Consider the following 26,317-nt stretch of genomic DNA (forward strand, 5'->3'; position numbering starts at 1 on the left):
TTAAGAAAGCAGAGGTGCCTGACAGGACTACAGGGCTCTGTAGGTAGCTGAATGCCTGACTCATGCAAGGGGGCAAAGGGACGGAGGCCTGAGTCCTGGAGAAGCAACATGGGGACCCCTCTTGCTTACAGACTAATGGACCCCCAAGGATGCAGAGTTCTAGTTCATAGCCAAGCAAAGGGGCAGTGATTATTTTAAGGGGGGTGTGACTGAGAATCATCCTCAGTTTTACAATGCAAACAAAAATTGACAAGGAAGCCCACAGGAATTCACGGTAGACACTATTTTAAGAACTCATACCTTCCAGGATCCACTGGTTGCAAAATGCATGTCAGAATCACTCAGTGGCCGTGTCCCTATATAAAGCTGCTAACTATACTCATTCGGTTAAATGTTGGGTAACACTGGCCAGATTTGATAAAGGTACTTCGAATGATTGATCCTTTCAGTGTGATAATGGTGAAGATTTCAGAGCCAATAGTCTGTGAAGTCTACTCCCCGTCTATGTCAATACAGCCATCTGGTCGACACATACAAATTCCTTAAACTCTCTTTTTTCTGGTCGATGCAAGGGAAAGACCGGGGGAAGTTGTCTTCACCCGAAAATAATATCAAGTCACCAGGAAACATTCACAAAAGGCGGGGGAATCAAGCACTTGTCTTTAACCTTCTGGAAAGTATTCTCAGATCTGTCAGTGAACATCACTATGGACTCCAATTATTGACTGCCATATTGATAAATGGCAGGTATATCTAGAAATAAATGACTGTGGACTCTCACTAGGATAGTAAGCTCTATCTTGTCTCTACCTAAATTCCTTAAAAGTATGATCTGACTGGCCATTATTCTGTACCTGCCGTTTCATCTCCACACTCCCTTACACCTTGTACTCTGATAATATCAAACTATTTTCAGTTCCGGGACCCAGCCTGCTGCTTCCCACACCCATGGCTTCACTCAAGCTACTCCCTCTTGTCCAGACTAGCCGCCCTCTCCTTGATCACCTGGCAAACCCACCATTCGTGTTTCAAGTCACGTCCAGACCCCTCCCGTTCTGGAAATACCCCTCCCCCCTCCCTCTACTCTCTGAAGAAGTATTACTTCTGTGTTCTAAGCAAAAATTTGCAAAGAACTCTTTAATATTCCTAACAGAAAAATCAATAGATGCCTTGTACCAAGGAGTCCTCCCATTCAGTACGAGAGCCTCTCTGATTATAACGACACTGCGCTGTATTGTTTCAGTAACAGTCACATTTAAAGCAAATCATATTTTCTCAATGCAGTATAAACCAATCCTAAATTTGGACCCAAACCTCATCACTTTATATCAAGATAATGTAAAGTTCTCAAGGTCTAGATCGTGGGCATTTTAAGGAATGCATTTAAGGAACAATGCAAATTCAAGAAAAGCGTGCTTTTCCTGTCTTTTGGTAATCTGTTATGCTTATTTGTGCCATAATTTTTTGTATAGTCAGCCTGGTAATATTCAGCAATTTGTAGTATAATTTCATCTCTTCATGTTTTAATTGTATTCATCCCAAAGGCTCATTTCCTTGAGTGTCCTCCAGCTGGAATTCAGAATTTTAAATGAAAGTTGAGCAAGCAACTCAAGGGGTACTGAAGAAATAAGTCAGTTTTTGTTTTTGTTTTTTAATGAGTGGAGGGCTGCTAGGCAAATTCCCAGAATCCAGTTACACAGATACGAGTTGTTAATAGTGGTTTGGCACTTGGTCTGCCCTGTGTCATTTTATCATGCACCGGCTTTGATTGATGGGCTACATGGTGCCTAATATGATGTGCATTGAACATTTTCCTTAAAGGATTAAAACACTGACATCTGGTGAATGAGAAAGAGCTTTGTATTTCACCAAGGGTGTCTCCACAGTGATTCATTACAGGTAAAGCATCATTTTCATAATAGTGGCATTAAAACTATGTGCTATTCTGTTTTATATGTTCTGTCATCTATACCTCCTGCACAGTACTTCTTATACAAGCATATCCTGAACTATTATTAAAAAAAATAATTATTTGATGTACCCAAGAGCCAACAAATGTGGTGAAAATACGCCCGTGAGCATTTCTGCTTAGCAAAGACGGTTCCGTCAATGGTGACGTTTCCTTTGGAAATGGCTGTAACTGACTTATTCTGTTCTGGGGATAGGAAGGTCTGGGAAACAATGTGTCATGATTAGTGTGCACTTAGTTCACCAAAAAAGATAAGAGGCTGAAATATAAAATAGGTCCCACCAGGCTTAAGTTAATTCTAGGATGACAGGTCTATTACACCAGTACAGTTAGACAAACAATCTTAATATAGAACATCTAATAGGAGGGAAAGCATCCCCAGAAGCACAAAGTAATGCTTCTGTGTTTGGTTAGCTCTTTTCGAATTGCTGGAGGAGGGCTGTACCCCTGTTTTGGCTCATCTGACTTAGGGTGAGTGAGGATAAGTTGGGAAAGAGGAGAATTATGACCATGATTGAAATTTTAAAATAGTAAAGTGTTAGGCATACAGGCAGAGAAAAAAAAACACACAGAATGGCAGAGCTGCAAGTGAAATTAGAAAGAATGTTATTCCACATTTTTTTTTTCTATTTCACAGTTGAAGGAATTACAGCCAGAAGAGTCAAGTTGCTTATTTATTGCCCCACAGTTAGCTAAATTCAGAAATGGGATGAATGTGCTTTCTTGTGCTAGTACAGTGCTTTTTCTATGGCGGCAAGGATCCATCTGCAAATATCAATGGGAGTGGAAACAGTCAGACTGGAGAAAAGGACCAAGAAAACAATACCTAGCTACACAATTCCTGTGAAGAGCAAGGAATTTAGCAATGAGTCTACGGGAAAAGTCAGTCATTGTGATTAATGTAAGTTGTTATGAACAGCTGGTTTGACAAATTTCCAGGGGAGAAAGTTTTTAAGAAACCACCGTATGGCTTTGTTTTCTACTCATTTACTCAACCCAGGTGGACTGAATTCGATCTATAAAACAGGGAGGACATACAGAGATGGACCACTTCAAGATGGGTAAAACCCCAGGCACGTTTCCTAGACTACAGAATCCACCCCTCATCGCATGAGGCACGTTAAAATGCATCCACATTCTACATCCTCAGAGGGAAACTACTGTGCAAATACGAGTGCTTGAAAAACTATGGCTGCTGTTAACTCATTCAGTTAACAGTTGGCTCTGATTTCCAAGAAAGCCAAGGAATGCATTCTGCCTCTGACTCCACCGTTATGCTGCTATGTTTGGATGTTGTGATGGGAAGACGCAGGAAGTACCAGCACAATCAGCAGATCCCTGCGTGACTCAGGATGACATCCACACAGGCTCCATGGAGAGCATCAGCCTCCTGGCTGGCCCTGACACCCTGACCAGGCAGAGGTGCTGAGGCTGCTATGGATCCTCACTCCTCCCCTTGGCATGTAGCACGTTGGGGCAGGCTCTGTCCATCTATCCTTGTCACAGCCGAACACCTGCTGTCCTGTGTATGGAAGCCAGACTTAGTGCTTTTGATACAAATAAGGCTGTGTCTTGGGCTGTTCGGGCTGTGATAACAAAGTACCACAGACTGGGTGCCTTACAAACAATAGACATGTATTTCTTCCAGTTCTAGAGGCTGGAAGTCCAAGATCAAGCAGACTCCATGTCTGGTGAGAACCCACTTGGTTCAGAGAAGGCATCTTCTCGCTGTGTCCTCGTGGGGTGGAACGTACCAGACTATTGGAAGGCGTTATCTTTCCACATATGTGTCTAAGGTGAGATGTTAACCTATGAGCTTTTAGTAAGGGTCATTAAGTTAGTTGGCTGTCACAGTGGAACGGAACTGGGCACACACAGAATTGTTAACTAAGGATGGGGCTGAGACGGAGATGGCATTGGAGGTAGAAATGGTGATGGGGAGATTTTCATCTCACTCACAGCTTCGCTTTGTGGAAACCTCTGCGTTCAAGTCCTGTGACTTCTCGTCCTTCGAATCTAACATCTTTCCAATGTGCTTGTGCTTGGCACCCTTGCTTCTCACAGAGCAAATTCTGAGTAATGTGAAAAAAAAAAACTAGACACATGAAAATATAAGGAAATATCAGCCAATGCAGAGAAAAATATTCCCAGGTCCAGAGGTGGGAGTGAGCTTGATATCCTCTCAAAATATGAAAGCACAAGGAAATGTGAAGTCAGAGAGGCAGGCGGGGGAGCCAGACCCACTGGGCGCCTTAGGCTGTGGAAAGGAATTTGGATTTTATTCTTAGTGTATGTGAAACCATGAGAGAATTTTACATGGGAATGGGATATTCTGGTTCATGTTTTAAAAGAACTCTCTAACGGCTGCGAGGAGAACATGGCCAGAGGGAAGCTACAGTCCTGACAAGAGGTTGGGGGATACATTCAAACATACATGGATATAAACACAGTGTATGTGCTATGTGATCATATCTATTGGGGGAATGTATTCAAAGTATAGTTTGAATGAGGGCCCAACAAGATTTGCTGATATGCGGTATGAGGATGCAGGGAATGAGAAAGAGAAAAATGTGGACCAACAGCAGGTTTGAGGCTGAGGAACTGTGTGAACGATCGTAATCTTTCCTCTGTAGTGATGGCCTGCAGGACCACACAGGTGGGTAGACAGGGAAGTGGTTGGGGAGAATCAGCTCTGTTAGCATCCTTAATACCCCAAAGGGCTATTAAACAACCAAAGGAGATTTTGAGTTGGCAGAAACAATAATGTCTGGAGAACGCAGGTTTGTTCCAGTGCAATTGATACATCAGGGAATAATTTGGGCACAACAGGAATTCTCAGATTTCACGTTTGCTTATGGACAATTTTGTCCACCATAAACAGGACGCGATCTCGGGAAACTGCAGGCAGCCGAACTGAACCACCCAGGATACACACAGTGCAGACTTCACTCCCCCCACCTCACCTTAAGTCATGGCTGCAGCCTCGAGATTCCCACTTCCAAAAGCAGAGGATGTGTCTTCTTCAGAATAAAGCTCCTGATTCACTGTAGTCGTTGTGCATCCTCAGCCATTTAGCCTGTGCAAAACCGCTAACATTTGATGAGTTTTCTAGCTTCTTTATGCGTCACTGATGACTCGTTTGAGAGTTGGGCCTCACCCCATTGCCCCAGAAGCCTTGTGTTTTGCCTGCCCGATTTGACACGTATGTCGTGTGACACATATGTCGTGTGACAGCAGAACTGACTGCGTCCGTGGCTGGAGTTCAAGTGAAAAGACAGAGCTGGAGAGGGAAATATGGCGTCTTGGACTTGGGGTTACGGAAGGGGATGTGGTTCCCGTGACCTCCTCACATAAGCTCCCAGGCTGTCCCTTCTCCTGTGCCCGCTCCTTTATTGCAAGCAACTTTATATCCCAACTTCCACCAAAGGGCCTGGATTTTAAGAGCTGCTTCATAATTTGCCAACCTAGCTGTTCCCAGAACAATACATGCCATCCTTCAAAATCTTACTCGCTGTGAACAAAATGGTGTTACGCTGAGTTACACGCAGGCGCTAAGTTCATTTTGTTCTTAAAACGTGTACAAATGCCGGCTCTCCTCTCTCTCTCCCTCATGCAGGCGCTAAGTTCATTTTGTTCTTAAAACGTGTACAAATGCCGGCTCTCCTCTCTCTCTCCCTCATGCAGGCGCTAAGTTCATTTTGTTCTTAAAACGTGTACAAATGCCGGCTCTCCTCTCTCTCTCCCTCATGCAGGCGCTAAGTTCATTTTGTTCTTAAAACGTGTACAAATGCCGGCTCTCCTCTCTCTCTCCCTCATGCAGGTGTTAAGTTCATTTTGTTCTTAAAACGTGTACAAATGCCGGCTCTCCTCTCTCTCTCCCTCTCTTACTTTATTGTGTTATTTTATTTAGATGTACATTTTTGTCTCACTTTATCCTGAGACGTTCTCCAGAATCCTTCCCACCTCCCCAGTTGGCCCAGCAGGTATGGTCTACCCACACCCCGTCAGGGGCCTGAATGACAGCTTACATTCCAGCTATTATCCATGGCATGTACAGGACCCACGAGAAACTTGCTATGGTCTGAACGTTCGTGTCCCCCAAAAGTTCATGTTGAAACCTAACCCCCAAAGTGTTGGTGTCAGGAGATGATGAGGTCATGAGGGTGGAGATCCCACGATGGGATTAGTGCCCTTATAATGGAGACCCCAGAGAGCCCCTCAGCCCTTCCTCCAGGTGAGGACACACAGAGAAGGCGCCATCTGTGAACCAGGAATCAGGTCCTTGGCAGATACTGAAACTACCGGAGCCTTGATCTGAGAATAAATGTCTGTTGTTCATAAGCCACCCAGTCTATGGTGTTCTGTTATTGCAGCTTGAACGAACTACAACAAAACTGAAATATCTTTTCTACTCAAGGAGGCAGTGTTCTGGCCCCCTGGGCACTGTGCCCACTTTCCCCCCAAGGCCTGGGAGCAGCAGCGTCTATGGCAGTTCAGGGGCTGCACCAGTTTAGAGGGTGGAATGGTTTGGGCAGGACAAGCGAGGCAGAACTGATTGTGACAGCCCCAACATTATAGTCCCTCTCTAGTCACCTTGATATAAAAGGAAGGAAAATGGGGAGTCACTCAGTTGGTTTTGTTAGAATTCTCCCTTTTAGAAACACAGCAATAAAGTGGCTGGCGCACCAGCAGGAGATTTCAAATCCTGAAAGATGGGGCTTTAGGGCTCCTGTTCTGGCCGAGGGCCAGGAAAGCAACAGGCACCATACGCCCTCCTGCCACGAGCTGGGGGATGTGGGGTGTGGAGGCAGGTATGGATGGCCTTTCCTGGTGATCCTTAAAGACTCCCACCTATCTTCCTCCTAACAAACTACCTCATTCCAGTCACCTTCTCTCCTCCGTGGTTTCATAAAACACCCGGCTTTCTCTGAGTTATGAAACTGGCAAATGCCAATAAAGAAGTGCCACCCTTTTCTGCCTCATAATCGATTGATAAAGACTGCTCACCCCTGCTACCCTCAGTACCCTTAACAGACTGCCAGCAAGCACTGGACGCCCGGCTGTCAGGAAGACCCACCTGAGTCTGACATCCTTAGCAGGTGGGCTGCCTTCCTGCTTTGGGACTAAACTTCCATGTGTATAAATAATCACACTCCCGTCCGTTCACTGGAGGAAGGTTATTGTATTTCACAAGCTGCTAAAAACCCGGAGTGTCAAAGGCATGCTATATAGCATCACCCGAGGCAAACAGATCATTGTCAGAGGCTTACCTCAATAACCCCTCTTTATGGGTGATGGATTTTATTTGCGAGTTTATGACAAATATCTGAAACATCAGGTATTCGTGTTGTAAGCACCTTTTATGGGCTTTCGTCTTCTCCCAAGCTCAGGAGGGGCATGCACACCTATGCCTGGAATTTAGAGAGGCTGAGACTTGCATGATGATTCCCGGGCATGTTGTGGGCGTGTCTCTCAATTTTTCTGCTTGGCATCTTTATAAAACCTACCTTGCGTGAATCTGATGAGAATTAATTGGGCATTAATTCTAATGTTCTTTGAAGATTTGAAAGTGCTCTTTGTGGCCATCATTTCAGCAGTTTTATGAGTCTGGGTCCTTTTAATTGGTTTTCACCGTTTGCTCTTTTTTTTTTTTTTAATTAATTCATGAAAATTAACCCTTATGTGAGAATGTTCCTGTTACGTTTTTCAGTTTTGGAGAGCACCGTTTCCGTCTGGCAGTGGAAATTGATGTGCCACTGTGCCAGCATTGCCCTAGTGGGACTTGCTGCCCCTCTTTCTTCTCCGTTCCTGGAGGATGAGAATTCTGCCTGCACCAACCAGGTTGACACATATTCCACAAAAGGGTGGTTCTCAGAAGTACTGATCGATGCGTGTGTGACAGGGTGGTCATTACGCTAGAGTACAACCTGGGTTGTCGAGGAATTGGTCCATTTTCATCGGGATGCAGTGAAGGACCGTCCAGTCGGCTGTGAAATCATGCTGCAGTCTCTTGGGGGCGGGGGGGATGTTCATGTTGGGGACAGTCTTTCTGTGGTGGGAGGAGCTTGGGGGTCAGAGAGCACAGTTCAGTGCCTGTGGCTTTTCCTTCACTTTCCCTCTGGAAGGGCAGGCCAGTGCACAGCCCACCGGACAGTCACAAATGCCACTGGGTTTCTGCAAATCGAGCCTCATAGGATGGGAGCCCTTGGTTCTCTCTGTGTCCACACAGCAGGGGGATGAGCCAGACATGAGCCATAGTCAGGCAGGTTTCTAGAAAATGTGGCAACGGTTCTGGAATCTAGTTCTACCTACGCATCTGCTATATATAGTCTTGAGTAACTTTTATAAATTGCCTTACTACCCATGTCCTCACCAGTTGAATAGAGAAAATAATATCTCTCCCGGCTTTGACATGAGGATGGAGTGCATTTACATTCCAAATTATGTATTATTAAGTACAGGCAGGTAGAAAGTTAATTGTTTAAAAGTTGAACCATGTAATGTGATAAGGGGTATTTAAAAGGCATAGACACTGCCCGAAGGCACGTTAATCATTAAATTAGATTTTGATGTGGTTCCAAATCCCAGGTCTCTGGAAAATGCCCGCACAGTTATCTGCTGTAACCACCTCTTCACTAAGCACATTGACGCCCTCAGCTCAAAACTTCCTGATTCCATTCCAGAAAAAGCACAGCCCGACCCAGCCGATTACACCCTGCATTCCGCACCATTCATTTCTGAATTTGATATTTACAGTGTATCTTTAAGTGGTCCAAATGTGACAACCAAGAGAAGCAATGATGACAAATCACTGCTCCTACATTTCACATGCATTCAAAGGTAAACCTCATTTGGTTGAACTCATTCCAATAGCAAAACTCAAATGAATTTTCAATGTTTAATCTGGAGCCTGCAGCTATTGTAAAACCTGTCATCATTGCCAAAATTAAAAGTGTTACATATTCAGACATGAGGTAATAAAGGCATCAGTATAGAGCTAAAATGTCTGCGAAAAATGAAAACTCACCTCCGCTACTTAAATCCCATAACATTCTGGCCGTGCAGTAGGAATTGAATTTTTAAAGGCCTAAAACATTTTCATTATATTTGCCTCTACCTTTTTTCCTTGCTGATGTTATAGCAATTGAGCTATATTATTTATTTTCTGAGTTTTTACTCTCTATATGGATTTTACTAAATGAAATGTACACATTGACACTACCAACCAATTAATTCCTTAAGACCCAGTATTTGTGTCCAACAAGTGAAATAAAAAGATTTAAAACATGGTTCTAGCTTACAAGGAGCTCTACAATGTATTTAGGGAATGAAATAAGCCCATGATTAATAATAAGTGGACAGCAATATGCATACTGGCAATTTAGGTTTACAAATAAAATAAAGTGCTGATGGTGCTGTCCAGACTGCTGTCAAATGGAAATTCATTTTATAAAATCCAAAGGGTGATAAGTTACAGATGAAATGAGCTGAGTCTGATCACAATAGGCTCGTGCTGTTAGGATTGATGCTCATGGCCAAGGAAGGAGGGGCCAGAGTGAAGCCTGAGGCTGTGATATGAACACGAAGAAGGACAGTCATGAACCCTGCCGCCCTCTGCACCTCATCCCACCATTAATCCATGATCCCAGCTCCCCTGTTCCTGGAACGTGACTGTGAGATCATGGAAAATGGTTGTTGGTTTCTGTACCCAGTTCCTGACACAGGACTCCTGAAACCCTTGGAATTCCTGGGTGATGGGAGTGTATTTTGTTCTAATGAGGTGACTTCGGGTGGGTTCCTGGATGAGGGCTGGTCACCAGAAAGACCGAGCTATGATTAGAAGCTTGGAATTTCCAGCCCTGCCTCCATTCTCTTGAGAAGGGAGAAGGGCTGAAAATGGAGTTAATGATGGATTGTGCCTATGTGATGAAACCTCCATAAAATCCCCAAAGTAAGGAGTTCAGAGAGCTCCCAAATTGGGTGAACATGTGGAGGTGCTGGGAGGGTGGCACCTGGAGAGCATGGAAGCCCCACCCCTTCCCGCACACCTCTGTGTATCTCTTCCATCTGGATGTTCATCCGTATCCTTTACTATGTTCTTTAATGAACTGGTAAGCATAGGTGCTTCCCTGAGTTCTGTGAGCCGCTCTAGCAAATTAATCACATCCGGGGAGGGTGTCATTGGAACCTCCGATCTATAGCCAGTTGGTCAGAAGGACAGGGGACAACATGGACTTGCAACTGGCATTTGAAGACTCTGTGTGTGTGTGTGCGTGTGTGTGTGCGTGTGTGATGGGGATAGTCCTGTGGGACTGAGCCCTTAACCTGGGGGTTCTGACATTATCTCCAGATAAAAGGTGTCAGAACTGGTCTGACACCCAGCTGCGGAGGGAAGCCTTCACATACACATTTGGTGACCAGAAATATCAGAAGTGTTCTGAGTGTTCTGTGTAAAGAGTAAAGGAGCCTCACAGGAAAGAAAGACACATTGGAAGAGCCGGGTTTTACCTACATGGGAAGGAAAAAGCTGTAGGTTTTTCCTTTGCAATAACAAAACCCAGAGTATGGAATGGGCAACGTGGCCTCGGTTTCCTGATGCTAATTACATAAAATATCCTTTTGCCCAAGCTTAGTGGCAAAGAAAAGAAGAGAATTAACAATGAGGAAGAAACTCGGGTTGAATTTCAGAGAATCAAAGAAAACATGCTCCATCTCGCCGTTCCATTTTGAGGTTCACAGAATGCTTTGGGGCTGGGGGTGGCATCGCACCAAGCCTAGGAAACTTACTCTATGGGCCCTAAGGTGGATCTTTTCTGCTCTTTTTTTCCCTCTGTGAACATGTCATTTTTTTTGCCTCAAGAGGTCTCCATCCACCACCCTGCACATCAACAGCCCTCACTGGAGCCCTGTTTTCCCCACTGCAATATCATCCTAAACACCACACTCACGTGGTACCTTCTCTGAGCCCTTCAGCCCATGCGAGGGCTCCTGGTCACGCACTGCGAGCCCTGGTTCCTCCAATTGTGGTCTGGGGGCTTGTTAGAGATGCAGACTCTCAGACCCCATCCCAGACTGACCGAGTCAGAATCTGTGTTGCGACAAGCCCCCCCAGAGAACTATGTGCACAGTAAGGGTTGAGAGGCACTGGTTTCAAGCACCTGGACCTCTTCCTCATAGCATCTTTCATTATTACTAGCTGGACAGTGTGCGTGAGGCCTGTCTGCTTCCCCTTGGCACTCTCAGAGAGGCAGCTGCATCCCTGCAGGGGAAGTGGTGTCTCACTTCCCCTCGGACAGCAAGTTCTATGGAGGAAGGAACCTTATTTACCTTTGTTGTCTTTGCAGTACCTGGCCTGATGCCTGGCTAAGTGTGCTGTGCAGTGAATGAATGAATGAGCAAAAACCACTGGGAGAAATATCCTGTCCCTCCATTTCAGGAGCTGAGGCACCCGGCTGAGGTGAGCGTAATGACACAGGCAAAAGAAAGGAGCAGGTAAAGCGAAACCCGCTGAGATGGACAGATGACCCCAGGAGCTGGAGAAAAAGACTTGAGAGTCCTCAGGACCCTCAGTCAAAGGAAGGGACTGACAGTCTTAGGACCTGAATACTCAGATCCCTGACCGTTTCCCAACCAAATAAAGGTTATGCTCATAAGATTGCAGCTCAAATTAACCACCCTTGGGTAGAATTCCACTCCTGGGTGGATCACTGCCAGGAAGCTCTCTTGGTGGTTTCTGGCTGAAAAAAAAAAAAATGTAATCTCTCAGCTTTCTATAACAGCTCCCAGTGTGATTCCAGCTGCTCTTCCAACCACGTACTCCCACTGCGTCCTTTGTCCCATCTACCATACATTTCAGATGCACGGGGATCACCGTTGCCCTTTAGCAAAATGGCCCTGCCCGTTTTTCTTTGTGCCTTTGCCTAAGAGTTCCTCCGCTGAACTTTGTTTCCTCACCACACACAACTGCCCCAGTCCTACTCTACCTTCTAGGTAGACTTTCCATCTCCCTCCACCCCAAGACTCCTTCCCTAAGCAGCTGGACAGAACATACCCACCTTCCCCATGCTTTTACCAAAACCACTTGCTATCATGATGTTTGCACTTACCAGAGTGAATGTCATTTGTAATTGTTTAAATCTATTAGAATCAAATGATGATCTTCCAGAAACGTTTGAATCATTTTTATAACTTCACAATGTCTATTGGAGTGTTTTATATAGGTTTATGCCTCAAGATACTTCCCAAATTAGATTGACTAGGTTGGCTTAGGGATAAAGGTTGAGATGGATTGTGCTCCAGCGAAAACGTGAGACTTCAGTCACTTTAGCGAAATTCACATATACTATAAAGGAAAACATTAACTTCATACGAGCAAGACATACAAAGATTTTTAAAGTCGTCACAAGATAAATGTACGTGAAGATACTCACAAATAAAATTCCAATACAAATATGCCTCATACTGACCTTACATCGCTCTGCTTCTCCTTGGAGCCCACCTCCAGGCAACTTTTTTTCATTTCATCAAAATACTAATGGGAGGGGTGCCCTTTCGTAAAAGAAAACTTTCTCTTCCCTGCTTGAGGAATTCAGAAGCTATTTATACTCAATGCTTTGGACCATCCAAAGAGTTAGAAGCAAGGTTTGTTTGATCAAGTAATTCACAGTGATATTGCAAGGATATAATATAAGCAGAGACAACAGGACAATCAATAAGGTTGCAATCCCTTAACAGAAATCAGTGTTTGCACACTGGGCTTGTTAATGAATGCTTAATCTCAAAGGCAAAGTAAGAAAAACAAAGGCAGAAGTCCAGGTTGAAAAAAAACACACTTTTGAGAGCATTAGGATGAATGAAATAAAGAAATTAAGAAAGGTACCTTCTTGGGCTGTAGCTAAACCAAAGAATTGTTTTCAAAAAGACCAATTCTTGTGCGGTTGAAATAATATGAGAGATGTGGTCTGGAATTGAAAAATATTACTGATTAAACATGACCCTATCTTTTACATCTTAGAGGTGTTAAATGTGAAAAATCTACTATAATCTAGTTTTAAACTGGAAATTGAACCCACGGTTTGCTAAACAAATTCACAACCAATTGGGGATATTTCACGTCTAAATAGCTAACAGTTGAAGATCTTGCAGCTCATAAGTCCCCTCTCTTTGCCTCTGAAATCCGTGAGAAGATTTCACAGTCTACTCTGTGTTCGTCTTTGTTTGGTCCTTTCAGTATCACAATAGCTCTTGAGGGCATGGCTGGATCACATCTGCTCATGGGTGTTTGGTTAAATGAAATCATAATCTTCCAAAAAGCAAATACTGAAAACATGCCATTGTAACCAGACCTTTTCGGTTTCCTCTGACTTAGCAGAGATGAGTTTTCATCCCTAGTCACATGCTGAGTCTCTGACACTAAAGGTGCACATGGTACAGAGGGCTGGGGTGTGTGTGGTAGAGATGGGGACCCGCATGTGGTCACCACAGAAGGAGCTTCAAAGTTTATTTTTGCAGCTTTCTAGAGGTAGAGTCCTATGGTGCCATCATGAAAGAGGAAATTCTATTCTCTCCATTAAAATTTTTTAAAAATTCTAAAAGAACTAAACTGCAGCTCTATTTTTAAAGGAAATATGGACCTGCAGTCAGGCAGGCATGCATTGCGATGGATTGGAACTAGGAAAGATCACCGGGGGGGAAATTTTGTAAAGAGATATTTCATAAACAAATGCCCTTTTGTTCGGTGAGCTATTCAGATGCTGGGAGCTAGCACAGTTTTAGATCTTTTTCGTTGCTCAAAATCCTATCAGAAATTCGGCAAGAAAAACTAGCAAGAAATTCAATCCTGTTTTTCTCAAGAATCACAGATTCCATCAATTTGGGCCTGAAGCCATGCTCACCCTGGGTTATCCCCCCAAAGTAGCCTTTAAAGGCATACAGTTGTACACACTGGCATACATGTTAGACCAAAAAGGCAGCAATGGAGCATCCATCTTCCATCACTGGGGAGAAAAGAGAACCTGGTAATGAGGGAGATTTGGTGGTAGAATTATGACTTGGCAGAAGTATTGGACTGAGAAATAAAGAGCTATTAGGAAAGAAATCAACGAGTCTTATTGAGAGTTACTCTGCGTGGTATTTGGCCTCACCAGCGTTTTAGTCTCTTTGTTATACTCTTTGTTATACTCTTACACCACAGTATAACTGTGGTGTAGCTTCTTTGCCAAAGAATGCAGTCCAGAAGTAATAAAACACACCTCTTCTTTGCTAGGCTGGAGGCAAACACCCTATTCCATTTTTTTCAAGAGGTCAATATGGGTATCATCTATTGATTGTGGCTTAAGGCAGCAGTTTGAAAAGTTCTAGCCTGTTTGTGAAATGATTAGACAGCAAAACGAGACAAAGTGAAATGGCTATGTCCAGTCAACTCCCTAAATTATCAAGAGACTTAGTCTGTGTTCGCAAAGAAGCGATTACTAGGGTTTACTTTGGTACGTACACATGGGTGTTTGCAAATAAACCTTCAAGGTTGTATCCTTAGGAGGCCAAGTTTCACCTCAGAAAGAGCATGGGGTTCAGAGTTGGAGACCACTTTCTTCATTCCAGGGTCACCTACATCGAGAGAAGCCAAACCCAGGATTGCTGTGAATGGTCAACCAGCAGCCTCCTTGCTCTCGCGCAATGCAGTCGCACCATTTTCTTCCGGGAAGCAGAGCATAACTATTCTATAGCCCCATTCCTTAAAAATCACGAAAAGACTTCCTAGTCTGAGTAACTAAACTGGATAGCTTCATTCAGTCAATAGATGTTGACTGGAGTACATATAGCATATATACTCAGATAATTTATGACAGAAATGCTTTTATTTGCAAAACTCCAAGCTCCCAACCCGGGTTCAGCTCTGTGGCCATGGTTAATACTGTCACAAGCTTTCAGTGGAATTTGATTTGGAAATTCTTACAGTATAATCAGGAATTTACAACTGTTCTGCAATCCCCTAACCATGTGATCTGGTGTGATTGGCGGGGAGAGGGCAGGACAGCGTTTTGGATGCTGTATAGTTTTCTTTAATTCCCCAGTTAACTTCAGCAGTAGAGTTGCTTGTGCACACAGAGGTGACATATTGTAATTCATTTATTTAGTGGGTAAAAGAGAGCGAGAACAAGAAAAAAGCCAAACAAATATATTAGCTAATATACTAGTTTATTATGTATTTATATATAAAATATATTATTAATATGTTAATTACCTAGGAGAAAGGTAAATCTACATACGCATAGGAATGAAGACCATCATTGTGAAAAATCTCAATGTGATAAGTTGCCCCCTTTTTAATCAAAAAGTAAAGTATTTGAATCATTAAAATGTTATTGAAGTGGAATAGGAAGAGAATGTTGGATTTTAGAAATTGACTGAAATCTCAGAAGCAAAATACAAATGACTCAAATTGCAAAAATTCTCTAGATGAAATTATTATAGAAATGTTCCTGGTGATTCAGCAATATTTTCACTAACCAATAACTTTAAAATGTTATTTAGCTTGATAAAGCTTCTTACATCCTGCTTGGGAAACCATTTGCTCAACAAGTCCAGAAAATAACACTGTAGCTTTTTACAAAGTCAGGAAAATTCAAAACAAGAACTGAAGGAAAAAATGGAAGAAGCTACTGAATTTCTTTAGGTAGCAATACTTAAAAGAAAACCATTATGAGCTCCTCAGAAAAATTATCTTGTAGATCGTGGATTTTCTGCACAAGATGAGAATTGGGCAAAGCAGTCCTCGCTGAGCACTGAAATGGTCTCCTCTCGGTCACGCCCATGATCTGGGATTGTTTTCTCAGAATAACAGGAAAGGGAGGAGAGTTGAGCTGAAAAACCCATCTGGTTCTAATTCAACACTCCCAATAGGCTCTTACACACCAGCTCCAAAGAACGAAAGCCAAATTAAAATGGTACTAATTTGAGGGAGCAAGTGGAATGAACCCCGCTTCCCATCGCTATGGACGTCCTATTGTGATGGGTCTGGCTAGTGTGCCAGTCCAAGCGGGGAGAGACTGTTTGTCCATTGTACGTTCCAGTTCATCTGAGAATTAAAGCACGCCACTCATAATATCTTGTCAAACTTATATCTAACCTGGAGTCAATAAAATCCTCTCTGGATGTTGTTTGTGGGTCCGCCTTCTTCATGGCCAGATGCTCTCTGGTCCAGGCCTGAGAGCATACAAGGCTGCCCCTGTACCTGAGCTGTTTCCTCATTTTACTGGGGTTCAGGAGAAACAAGATGAACTCAGAAACATATCAGAAGATTAAGGTCTCTGGTTGCTAATTCTTTCCTCCCATCCACTTAGACGCTGGCTTTATGCAATACTCCAAGGGAGACCCAGTGAAGGAAGAGATGCGTTTCTACAGGACAGTGTCTAAGTTTTCTGAGTCTGACATAATCAGCTATGTGTCTTGGCAGATGTATGGGACTTCAAAAGGCATGTGTTCCAGCATGATATACAGAGTATATCTACGTATCTATGTGTCTTGCAGATTATGTACATATATTCTGTATTGAATTGTCATGGATTTGTACAGAAGCAGAGAAGACAGACAAGATTTAAGGTAAGCAAAAAGGAAGCATTCAAGATTAAAAAAAAAAAGACAGAACTTGAGTTACACTAGCACAAGGGTATTGAATTTCTTTAGATTCTGGTATCTAAATTGGCAAAGTAAAGGGATTTGACCTCAAGTCCTTCAATGAATTGCAGAGTAAATTGTGCTTTAAGTTATAACTGGAAAATGAATATTTAGACTATATGTCTGAAGAGCATAAATGCATGTGGAAGGGCAAAGACAGCGATGAACAGAGTGTAATACAGACTGGCCCTCTGGGGGTCAAGTTTATTTGATGTCACTTCCTACATAACGGTATTGGGAAGGCTCACTTCTGACATGGGCCATCGTTGATAAAGGCCCAAATGCCACCCTCCAGGGCACAGGATCCCAAACAGAACTACATCCAGGAAGGCCCTGATACAGTAAGGCACAATTAAAGCCAGACTTCCCCATTACTTTCTGAGTTTTACTGTCACCTAAGATAATATTCTAATATTGTTCTGATTGTAAGAATAAAAGATTTACTATAGAGAAGTGTGAGAAGAAAGAAAATGGTACAAAGATGAAAAAAGTTACCCATAATTTTTTACCATAACTACTGTTCATATTTAGATATATTCCTTTCAATTTTTATATCTATTTCTAAAAACATACAGATATATACATGGATGTATTTTAAAGAAAATTCTATCTGTACTGTATCACAGTTTGGTTTTCTACTTTATTTTTACTTAATGGTATATCATCAGTTTCCCATGTTAATTTGGCTTAAAACAATGGCTATATAATATACCATTGTTTGATTATTATTGCATTATAAATTCCTTAATAAATCCACTGCTTTAAAAAGATTACAGTATTTAATATTTGTCAGTATAAATTGTACTACAGTGAATACCCTTTTAAATATAGGTGTAGGTGTAAAAATAGGTATAAGTGTAGGTAGATAGATATGGGTATAGATAAATATATAGGTATAGATATAGATATATAGGTATAGATATAATCTGTGGTAAATGTCACAAAGAGAACTTGGTAGAAATGAACTATGGGTAAATTATAACAGTCTGGTGTTTGAATGACGTACACATGTACAGTGAGAGTTTGATTAGAAATGATGGATAATGTAAGAAAAATAGTTGAAGGAGCACTTAGAGAAAAAATAATTCACTGACTGACTTTGCTCTGACCCTACCCTTGAGTTATTTAACTCCCATTTGTTGCCTAGGCTGTAACGCAAGGATAGATCTTTGTACAAATGCTTTTTGACCATAAAGTGAAATATCAGTGATCATGTTTCAGAAATTGACCCAGGGATTAGAAGTCATTTACACATGCGTTAAAAAAGTCAGCAAGAACGCAAAGTATTAATACAGTGAGTTTTTTTCCTTCTTACTTAACATATCAAGTTGGTGCCACTTTTTAACTTATAAAATATAATTTATAAACACTCCAATTTCCTTCAAGAAAAGTTGTACACAAATTCCCCAATGCATAAATTCTTATTTTTATTGTCAAATGACACTATAATTTTATGTTGTCCTGTTTTTAATTTGTTCATAATGAAATTATTTTTTGCTTTTCCTTCTGAATTATTTTTAAATTTACACAAAGCATTGAATAGTTCTGAATCAAGATAGACTCTATTTTTATAATGTAGGATGCTTTGTGTACATTTAGTATAAAACATGAGTAAACTACAGAATTTTATCTTGTGTATGATACAAAAATGTTTTTATAACACAAATAATGTCATGTGAAGTAGCATCCTTAGTATAAAAAAGTGTTATAAAGATTTCTGGCATTTACATCATATTTGCAAAAGATATTGCTAACTTCCATGTTTCATTTTTTTCTTTCTAAAATTTAAATAACACATAATCCTATTTCCAATATACAGCATATTTCTTTCATCAGGAAAGCAGTACTCATCTTTTAAAGAATTGAACTTCAGTTAATTAGAACCATCAGATTATTATTACTTTAATATATTTCTAAAATCTAAGAAAAAACATTCCTTTTACTCCAAAATAGGCAGTACAGAGAGATTTTCTAATTTTCTTTTTTTTTAAATCAGTTACATATTTGAAAGCAATTCATAAACCCCACTGAGTTTGTTTTGGAAAGTGCTTTTCTGATTGTGTAAGAAAATGTTATCTATGTCAGTAATAAATGGCAGTCATGGAATTTTGGCATCAAATGCTTCAGCCGTCCAAATGAAATGGATGGCTGAAATGGATGAAATGAAATGGATGGCCAGTTCCCACTTAGATTAGCTCATGTATACAATGTCACTGCAGAGAAAGAGAAAAGAATGACTCTTGTGGGCCTGTCCTGTATAAATATTATATCCATTCTATAACGTTAAGCGGGGGAGTGAGATCAGACAGCATTTTAAAAGAATGGCTTCAGAAACAGTGTCTTCAGAGAAAAGTGTCGTGCTGACTGTGATCTCTTTGTAAAGATCCTCTTATTTCAAGCCCAGCTCTGCTGAGCGTCTCAGGACATCTGTTTTCACAGTAGACCTGGAGATGTTTGGTTTCAAATGTCAAAATGTAGAATAATTTGCCATAGATCCGGGCAAATCCTTCCTAAACAAGAAAATAACATATTATACCTACAGAGACAAGCATAACCATAAGATTAACATGCAATGATTCTGAGGGTATTTTTTTACAAAATGGGATTAATTGTACTCGGCTCATGATGCTGACACGTGCCTCTAACCACAGGGCACAGGGCAAGCTTGTGCCCCAGCCTGGCCCCCCTCTCCTTGTAGGAGCATGCTCCACCAACCCTGATCTGCCCACACTGCATGGGGCCACCTGAACTGCACCTCTGGGGGGAGATGACACTCGGGTGTACATGTGTATACGTGCACACACATGCACATACTCATGCACACATGCACATACACACGTGCACACACAGAGAGTCCAAGGCAAGGCCTTTTATTACAGTTACTTCCAGGTCTTTAAGGACACAGTCCTTTATCTTCCACCCAGTTTGGCTTCTTCATCAAAATATTTTTAATGGAAAATTCATGATGCGCCCTTTTTTTTAAGTCTCTTTTTTCAAAGGTTCCACTCCCCGTTGACTTTAACCTGGGGGTTCCTCAGAAACAAACACCCCAGCCACTGTGCCTCCTCTCTTGCCAGTGGGTCCCAGAGGCCTGTGTCCTTGCACCAAAGAACCTGCAGAGCAACAGTGTTCTCTCCCTTGAGAAGGAGAATTCTCTGCTCCATGGGCATCTGTGTGGTCCTGCGGCCTCGGAGAACACGTGGGAAGGACAGCAATGAAAGGCACCAGCAGGCTCTTTGAATGTGGGCACAACAGGGCCCTGGTGGATGTTCATGGTGTTCAATTTCCTCCGACGTTGAGATTTCTGCTTACGAGTCTCCAAAATATCCATCAGTACTTTGGGTTCCAAGACCCAGCGACACTGTCCCTTCAAGGTTGCCTTATTGTTTTCTTGTTCTATGTCTCCTTCACTGCATCCTGCTGGACTAGAGTCCCCGTGGACATTCATTTCTGACACCAGGTCACGTTTGCTGGCTGAGGCTGTGGTCACTCATTCCTATCACAGACCAGGGCCTCCTCGGCCCAGCCCTTCCTTCTTAGGTGGCAAGTTGCACCTCCATTTCACATTGAGATCTGTGGAGCGATCATGTTCTCCTCTTAAACCAGACCCTATGCTTTCAGATGGCCTGAGAAGCTTCAGGGCAGTCGTTCTCAAACTCCACCAGGTATAGGAACCCCACTGTCCAAGGCCACGCCCAGAAGGAAGATAGAAGAAATGCATCCCTATCTCATTTCTCATTCTCAACATCTACAAGCATGTACGGGCTGGAGACACACACATCTGGATTTGAATTCCTGCTCTGCCACTTCTGAGCCTGGGGACTTTGTCACGATATGATTATCCTCTTTGAGAATGGTCCTTCCTCCTTGAAAATGGTCTAATAACCTCATGAGATAAATAAGAAGCTTTAAAAAATATCCAAAATGAGGAAGAACAGGTAGGGGGACATATTTTAAAACACGAGTGTATATAAACAGAGTTTCCACTAAATTTACTATAACCATGGGGTGACATGGACCTAGGAAAATATTGCAGAAAACAGGAGGCCTGTCTTTTATGATAGCTTTTATGCTAGAAGAACCAAACAGACTTTATTTTTGTTGTCACTAGGTTTGTGGCCAGACCACTTTGGAAAAGATGTGTGACACGTGACAGAGAGAAAACAAAAACTGAAAAGGTTTTCAGTCTTCTCCCCCAAAGAGAATACTCTCCAAATTGGAAAACGTAAATTGTTAGGATGGGCAAGAGCCAGGGTGCATATTTCTTACGTGTGAGAAGCACAAGGTCCTGGTGGCCAACAACTGATGTTAAGATCCTCCCAGTACGACGGAAAACCACTGAGGACTCTTCGTGTATGGGAGGTCTGTTGCAGACTGGCTGGTCCCCTGACTTTCCAGGAGAAATAATCGTGTTCGTTCCTGATACATCGCTACAGCAGTTTATTAGGGCACATAAAACTATTTATCGGAGTTTGTAAAAAAAACAGCAGGTTTTGCTAAAAATATGCACCAAGCTATCATTGCTTTCTGACAGCAAAGCCAGAAACACAACAGTGATCTCCTGAGAATATTGTTTAAGATTTGGTTCTGATGCTTAGCTCAGAGCCAGCCAGTGTGGGGCATGGCTGTGGGTCCTACTCCATTGTGTGGGTTGACTCCCAGCAACGGTCTCAGGACACTGGGGTCTCCCTCTCCCCAGCTGAAAATCACTACTAGACAATGGCGGCGTTGGTGGCAGGAGAGGAGAGGGAGGTTCTGTTACAGTGACATGAACGTCAGGATCTGAGGCTGACCCCGGGGCTGGGGTGCTGCCATACGTGAAAGCACTTGGATTTGGTGAGCGGGATAGGTGGCCACAGTGACTAGGGTGGTGATGACCAGGCAATCATAGCTGAGTGATCTCTAGAGGAATGTGTTTCAAGAAGAAGGGAGTGGCTACACTCTAGAAGCTGGTGAAAGTAGAGGTGTCCACTGGATGTGGCAGTATGGAAACTCAGTGAATTTGGGAAGAGCCATTTCACGGGATGAATGAAGGAGCCTTCCAGGTGATGGTGGGAAAGGACACAGACTTCTACCCCTCCTCCCATCAGAAACAAATTATACAGCTGTAAAGGGATTTTATTAGGCACAAACCCATAACTAAAGGAATAATGTAACTTATATGTGGCATCTTTAAAAAAAGAAAAAAATGAACTCATATATATTATACAAAGAATAGATTGATGGTTGCTGGGGGTGAAGTGGTTGAACAAAATGGGTGAAGGGGTCAAAAGATACAAACTTCCAGTTATAAAATAAGTCCTGAAGTTGTAACATACAGCATAGCGACTACAGTTAGGAATACTGTACTGCATATTTGAAAGTTGCTAAGAGAATGGATCTTAAAAGTCCTCATCACAAGAAAAATATTTGTAGCTGTGTGTGGTGATGGATGTTAACTAGACGTATTGTGGCATTCATTTCACAATATATACAAATACTGAATCTCTGTGTTGTACACCTAAAACTAATATAAAGTTATGTGTCAATTATTACTTTAAAAAAAAGGATAATGTGAAAGGCAAGAACAGAAGCACACTTTTAGGAGCTTTGGAGCAAGTGGATGGGGGAAACTACCATTCCAAGAAAACAGAATCTAAAATCATTTGGCTAATAATTTATTTAGGGCTTCCCTGGTGGCGCAGTGGTTGAGAGTCCGCCTGCCGATGCAGGGGACACGGGTTTGTGCCCCAGTCCGGGAAGATCCCACATGCCGCGGAGCGGCTGGGCCTGTGAGCCATGGCCTCTGAGCCTGCGCGTCCGGAGCCTGTGCTCTGCAATGGGAGAGGCCACAACAGTGAGAGGCCCGCGTACCACAAAATAATAATAATAATAATAATTTATTTAACTATGATCAGACAACAATCACCAGACATCTGAGAAAAGCCTCTAACACAAAAATAATAGAGACCCAAACAAAAATAAATTACAAGAAAAAAGGAGAAAATAAAATAAAATCAACAACAAACAAAAAAGGAAAGCCACTTGGAAGAAGCAGAGATTATGAAGGAAGAGGGAAACTCACAAACATTAAACAAACAAAAATAAATCAGCAGTATCCTCAGGGATTAGAAAATGTGCATCTATGAACCAAGAATATGTGATATTTATACATATGAAATATTCAGAGACCAGGAAAAGGGCACTTGGGAATTAAAATCATGATATAAAATAGATAATGGAGAGAATGTTTGGAAGTTATGTTGAAGAAATTCACCAAAAAAAGAGCAGCCGAACCGAAGAAAGGGACAAGAAGATTAAAAAAAAAAAGAAAAAAAAGCTGGAGATCCAGTTTAGGGTGTGGTGCTCAAGTGTAGTTAATAAGTATACCAGGAAATTAATAAACCATAATGGAAAAGAATATGAAAAAGCATGATATATATATATATATATATATAATATGTATAACAGAATCACTTTGCTGTACAGCAGAAATTAACACAATATTGTAAATCAACTGTACTTCAATAAAAGAAATTTTAAAAAAATAATAATACCAGGCAAAAGGAAAAGAATGCAGAGTAGATAAATATTAACGGAGTATTTCAGTAATCTCTCTGGGAATAGGAGGATTTCTAGAGCAAAAGAACACAACGAAAGCCACAGTAAAGATGCAAATAGACTTATAGAATTCTGTTGTGAAATTTCAGCAAAGAGAGAACTCACCAAACTTCCAAAGGAAAAAACGAAACTAAAAATAGATTGTATATAGAAGATCAATGACCAGAGGACTTCGGGCTTCTTCACAATGCCTCTGAAAGCCAGGAAACAATGGATAAATCCCTTTACTACCCTAAACACAAAACAAAACAAAAATATTTCTAAGATAGAGCCCATACTCAACTATTACTTGTGAATGCTAAAAGGTCTCAAAAAAATTGATTCTCTAAGCATTTGTCTCTGGGTAGTGCTTACAGAATCTACTCTAGAAGGTATAAACTAGGAAAGAGGCAGCTCTGGAAATGAGAAACCATGGTCCAAGACAGGAGACAGATGAAGGGACCCACTGAGTAGGATGCTAAAGGGAGATCTCAGGCCGAGGACTGCGGACCACAAACAGAGGCACCAGCCCAGACTGAACCAGTCCAGAAGCTCCAACAGAGGCTCACCCACCAGGCACCCCGATTATCTGAATACACTGAGAGGAGAAGTACAACCTCGGAGATGAGTTTGAAATTAACCTGTAAGGAGAATTTAGGAAACTAAGCATCACAGGACCAAAAATAATCACAGAACAATCATGAACTCCAGGGGAAAAGGAGAGAGTGAGGAAATGGAAGGAACAGCTGTGAACAAAATTTCAAGGAGATTTTCAGAGAAGGGAGTGGAGAAATGGGGCAGGACCTGGAGGAGATGGAGTTTGTTGGCTTTTGTTTTGTTCGAAAAACAGTAAGTTGTGGTTCCCGTATGTGAGAAGGATCCGTTCGTTGTTGAGGCTGGCATTTCAGGAGAGACAGGTCCCTGGAGCCATGGCTCCTTGAGAGGACAGGAGGGGATAAGGTCTGGGGGAGGGGCTGTCCCTTGAGGGTCATCACATGAAAGCAGGGCAACAACGTGGAAGATGCAACTCGATTTAGAGAGTTCGTGGAGGGAAGATTGAGGGTGGAATGTTTCCTTCACTGGGCAATAAGGAATGCCTATCATTTCTTTTCTTCTCACGACACAATTTTTACAAGACCCTGAGAGGTGAACATCATAAACGCCCCCTCTTGTAAAAGAGGAAACTGAGGCTCACAGACGTTACGCAACTTTCCTAAAGTCACAGAGGCAGTGAGGGGAAGAGCAGGAAACGAAGGGCAAGGCCACTCTGACTCCAATGGCCTTACCCTTGAGGATCCTTCAGTAACGTCTCTCCTGGAAGGAGCTTTCCCCCGCTCCGAGGATCTCGGGGCCCTGGGGGAGACGGACTGTGAGGCTGCTTTCATGAGAGACAGGCAACGTACACACACGATGGGATCGAATTTTACTGTTCTCTCTACCTCTCCAGCCAGGACAGGCATGAAAGGAAATCAGTTCTATTTTTAGTAGAATGAGATTTCTAACAGCTGTCCAGATCCTTGAGGTCCCTTGAAGATCCTGTTTCTTATCTGTACAACTCATCCCATCTGAATTATCTGGTTAAAAATTGGCAACAGGATGTGACGAAACCCAGAACAGACATCACAACATATTTGTCGTATCTGAACAGCAGACCCTGTGTGGCAATTACCTCATTGGAAATAATGGCATAAATATTAAGATGCTCGACTGATTTTACCGATGAGGCATATCGAGAAGAAAAATTGTACATGTTTCAAATTCTGAAAAATCTTTGGTGCTTGTGAAGTTACTTCCAGGGAGGGCAAAGCAGGCTCATGCCCCCTGAGCCATTCCTAATTGAGGAGCACTCAAAACAGACTTTCAACAGAACTGGGGTGAATGAGGTGAGTCTGAGATGGAGACTGGAGAATCCCAAGAGAGAGACAATCACAGCACATTATTTTCAAGTCTTTGGGGTAAGATAATAAATAGCAGAGTATGTTCCTAAAAACGAGGTTTTCGGTTAATGCACATATTTGGAAAGAGAAGCTTATTCAATCTTTCACCAATAATAACAATAATGAGTGAGATTAATAAACATGACAGACTCCTAGAATCATCTAGAACAAACAGAACTGAGTCTAGATAAGGCCAGATTCTATGCACATAGCAGAATAGGAAGAAAGGCTAGCTTCTACCCTGCTTCTGCTTTGCCTCTGTCTCTGCTTCCTAATCAGTGATGGAAACACATTTTAACCACTGACCTCAGTGGCTTTTGGAATCTAAGAAATATACTGCTTTAAATTGTTCTGCAAGTTCCAGTAGGATCTCTGACTTCTGTCTCACTCCACGGCCACACCTCTTTGACATACTCTCTGACCTTCTAACTCACCCACTTAACCTGAGACTAGTCGGATCATTGTCACACTTTACCACTCTTCTAGTTTCAGGAGAAAAGAAAAAAAAGGTTTCATTGAAAACCTGGTCTTTATTTTAGCAACAAGGCCCAACCTCACTCTTCTTGCAAATTAGCAAAACCTAAAACACTAAGTTCTGGTTTCTGGGCAAAGCCCCAACATTTCCTCACCAAGGACATTTGGTTAACTGCTCTCCATTAGGTCATTTGTCACTTTGCTAAGTTCTCACTTCCCTGCAGGCAGATTCCTGCCCTTTTTTCTCAGCGCGCCCATAAAACTTGCAGTCTCTCCCAGTACATAGCCAGAAGTGATGTGCATTCAGAAGCAGGCAAGGAGAGCTGGACTTGCTGCCTCTGCCACCTCAGCCTCACTGATGGGATGCGCAGTGGATTAAATCAAGCCGTACAGGAAAATCGCAAACTCGGTATCGAAAAAAAAAATTGTTTATGACTCATTCTATTTTTGCTGCCTAAAGAGAACTTAAAGATTTCTTTAATAAGACTCTGCTAGTGCCAGTGGCAAATTACAAAGGAAATAATTAAACTGTTCCTTGCTTTCACTGGTCTTCCCTCTAGAGGGACTCAAAGACACAGACACCTGCAAACACGGGAAAAGTTCTCACATTCATGTTAGCACCACCCGGGGAATCGCCCATCCAGGGACATCCCCACGTGAGGGCGGGGGTCCCAGGGGCTGT

The sequence above is a fragment of the Delphinapterus leucas genome, chromosome 2, assembly GCF_059928025.1.
Source record: "Delphinapterus leucas isolate spDelLeu-1000000601 "Yukka" chromosome 2, BTC_Dleu_Yukka2, whole genome shotgun sequence".
Taxonomy (NCBI): Eukaryota; Metazoa; Chordata; class Mammalia; order Artiodactyla; family Monodontidae; genus Delphinapterus; species Delphinapterus leucas.